At 48.4% G+C, this 3,861-nt stretch overlaps 1 protein-coding gene and 1 pseudogene across 1 annotated transcript in view; both read left to right on the forward strand.

The window, feature by feature from the left end:
- The window catches only part of LOC102243387 (inner centromere protein-like), a 51,619-nt gene that overhangs the window by 25,571 nt on the left and 22,187 nt on the right, over positions 1–3,861 (forward strand).
- LOC102243668 lies at positions 625–1,287 on the forward strand (annotated as a pseudogene).

The raw sequence follows: 3,861 nt of genomic DNA on the forward strand, positions 1-3,861 counted from the left end.
CTCCCTCCCTCCCTCTCTCTCTCTCTCTTTTCCTTCCTCTCTGAAAAAAAAAACCAACCCAATTAAATAAAGAAACACATTTCATTAGTCTATAGCAGCCATTGTTAGTGATTCCTCTGATGGATCTGGGCAACGTAAATTGAAAACCTGGAAAGGATTCACCGTGTTGTGTTCCATTAAGAACATTTGCGATTTATGGGACGAGTCAAAATATCAACATTAACAGGAGTTCGGAAGAAGTTGATTCCAACACTCGTGATGACTTTGAGGGGTTCAGGACTTCAGTGGAGGAAGTAACTGCAGGTATGGTGGGAAAAGAAAGAGCCAGAAAATTAGTAGAGCCGGAAGATAGGACTGAATTGCTGCAATCTCGTGATAAAACAAACGAGGAGTTACTTCTTACGGATGAGCGAAGAGGGTGGTATTTTGAGATGGAATCTACTCCTGGTGAAGATGCTGGGAAGATTGTTAAAATGACAACAAAGGATTTAGAATATTATATAAGCTTAGTTGCTAATGCAGTGGCAGGGTTTGAGAGGATTGACCCCCATTTTGAAAGAAGTTCTACTGTGGTTAATACGCTATCAAACAGCCTCACCTGCTATAGAGAAATCACTTGTGAAAGGAACAGTCAGTCAATGTGGCCAACTTCATTGCTACCTTATTTTAAGAAATTGGCCAGGCACTTTGGGAGCCGAGGGCTTCGGTGCAGAGATGGCCAAGTCCAAGAACCACACCACGCACAACCAGTCCCGAAAATGGCACAGGAACAGCATCAAGAAACCCCCATCACAAAGATATGAACCTCTTAAGGGGGTAGACCCCAAGTTCCTTTGGAACATGCGCTTTGCCAAGAAGCACAACAAGAAGGGCCTGAAGAAGATGCAGGCCAACAACGCCAAGGCCATGAGCGCACGTGCTGAGGCCATCAAGGCCCTGGTCAAGCCCAAGGAGCCCAGGCCCAATATCCCAAAGGGCAGCAGCAGCAGCAAGCTCAGTCATCTTGCCTACATCGCTCACCCCAAGCTTGGGAAAGTGCACTTGCCGCATCGCCAAGGGGCTCAGGCTCTGCCGGCCAAAGGCCAAGGCCAAGGCCAAAACCAAGCCCCAGTTGCAGCTCAGGCTCCCACTCCCAAAGGTGCCCAGGCCCCCACGAAGGCTCCATGGTAGAGGCCTCTGTCTGCCGATGTGATGTGAGGACGGAAGGTCTGATGGGACCTCTGGGTTGCTGTCTGCATGGAGCTGGTGTCCTCCTTTGCTATTTGAACAAATAAACCTGAGGCAGGATCTGTCAAAAAACAAAAACAAAAACAAGAAATTGGCACAGCCACCCCAGCCTTCAGCAGCCACCACCCTGGTCAGTCAGCAGCCATCAACACTGAGGCAAGACCCTCCACCAGCAAAAAGATTATGACTCGCTGAGGGCTCAGATGAAGCTTAGCATTTTTTAGCAATAAAGTATTTTCTCATTAAATATGTACAGTACATATTTTTTTTAGACATAATGCTATTACACACTTAATAAACGAGAGTATAGTGAAAACATAACTTTCATATGCACTGGGAAACCAAAAAATGTGTGCGACTTGCGTTATTGCAATGCTCACTTTATTGTGGTGGTCTAGAACCGAACGAACCTGCAGTATCTCCAAGGTATGCCTGTCCCGATAAAAGTGGGGAAATACCTGCTTTAACATATTTTAGCCTGAGTAAAGATTTTTTTTAAAAAATATGTTTTTATTGATTTTTTTAGAGAGAGGAAGAGAGAGATAGAAACATCAATGAGAGAGAAACATCAACATCGATTTGCTGCCTCCAGCACCTCACCCACAACCCCGGGCATGCGCCCTGACTGGGAATCGGACCAGCAACCTCTTGTTCATGGGTCGATGCTTAACTGCTGAGCCACACCAGTGGGCAAGACTTTGATTTTGAAGTTTGCTAAAGGTCAGAGGCATGAAATATAAAAGGCATATTTTACATTAATTAAGATTCTTTGGGGGAAGATTTCCCTCTTTGATATTTATGGTTCTCTTTTCTTCTGTTACTAACCCAATTCCTCACTATTACCACCAACAAAACAAGAGCACCGCTGGCTGGTAAAAAGCCATCCCTGAGTTCCTGCCCCGATGCCAGACAATCCAGTTCCTCCCCACGTGTCTGGGTCCCCCAACGCCTCCAGGCGGGCACTGGAGCTCAGAGGAAGCAAGTCTAAGTTCATGCCGGGGCCTTTTAAGAGGGACATTTGGGTCTCCGGCAGCCTGTGTCTTTGTGAAGGAAGAAAGATCGGGGTTGCCAGTATTGCCAAGTCACTGGAAGCCAGGAGAGTGGACTGGAACTGGTTCTCCCTTGCAGCTCTCAGAAAAGACCAACCCTGCTGCAGTTCTTGATCTCGGACTTCTGATTTTCGGAAGTGTGAGGACAATATGTTTCTGTCACTTAAGCCACTCTGTTTATGGTGCTTTTGCTACAACAGCCCTCGCAAACATACAAAGATGTTGTAGCTTTTCCTGTCAAACACCTTCCAGTTGTCAATCACACTTCCTGTATGGAAGACATGGCTGAATGAAGAAATGGCAAAGTGCAAGACTTCCTGTGATAGGGGCAGAAATAGAATATTGGGGACCAGTTGTAATTGTAAGAAATATTAATCTTGCTCTGTTAACCGTGATTGTTTTGTTCTGATTAAAGAAAGCACATTCTAACCTGGCTGGGAGTTGCATGTGGGACCTGGGAGCTCACCTGGAAATGCAGTCCATCCTCCCCATCAGGGAGCTGCCATTTATCATGGAAAAATAACCTCAAAAACCTTGTTGCAGAAACCGGAATCACAGGCCCTTTGAAGACCCATAGCCCTTTGCATATCACGAAGCCCTTTAAAGATCCCCAGCCCTTTGTATGTCACTAGCCCTTTGAAGACCTCCAGCCTTTGCATACCCGCAGGCTTTTGCAAATCTCCAGACCTGTAAACTGCCCATTTGGCATACCTTTTGCCTACTTCCCCACATAATCTTTGTCCTTCTACCCAATATAAGCAGCTGGCTTATGGTGGGGTAGAGAGCAGATTTTTGTGGTTGACCTGCTGCTGGCCAGTATTGGAATAAATGCTCATATTTGATTCAATCCTGTCTCTGCTTAATAGGTTCAGGTAGTGACAGGCAGCGCGGACCCACTGATTGTCCCTTACACCTGGACCAGCGTTACCTGGCAGATCCAGGAGTTGGCACCACAAGAATTACCGGAGGTGCCCCCACACCCCTGGATCCTTCCCAGTGCATGCTGGGTCTTATAGTTCTGCATGCGGAGTTGGGGCCAGAGGCTTCAATGCTTCCTTTCCCCGCCCATAGACCCACAGACTGCCAATCCAAGTAGCCAATAGGTGGCCTAACTGGCGATTTCTTTTACCCCATAGGCTTAGAGTTTTGCAGCCGCCCTGGTAAACTTGGCGATTGCTCCAGCCTATAGTCGTAGGTTTGCCCTGCTCTGCACAACTCCACTGCATCCGTGCAGCCGTGAGCCTGGGAGCTGAGGGTCTGAGACCATGGGACTTGGATCTGAGTAGCACTTAGGAGATGCTGTGCAACCGAGTGAGTGTGCCCCGGTGGCCGACGGGGGAGTGGGGTGGTTAGCGATTGAACCCCGGTCGGGGAGGGGTTCCCCCTTCCCACCCGGGAATGAACCGGTCACCTCTTTCACGTGGCGAGGTGACCTTCCTTAGTCCCGGGCCTGCGATGAGCCCCCCATCTTCCACCTAGGTCACCAGGTTCTGAGAAAATAACCCCGTCCCCTCCGGGTGCCTAGCACCCTGTTGTGTGCCTAGGAGGCCGTTTGTTGACTTAGATGCGGAGGAAGCGCACCCCC

The sequence above is a fragment of the Myotis brandtii genome, unplaced genomic scaffold, assembly GCF_000412655.1.
Source record: "Myotis brandtii unplaced genomic scaffold, ASM41265v1 scaffold496, whole genome shotgun sequence".
Classification (NCBI taxonomy): Eukaryota; Metazoa; Chordata; class Mammalia; order Chiroptera; family Vespertilionidae; genus Myotis; species Myotis brandtii.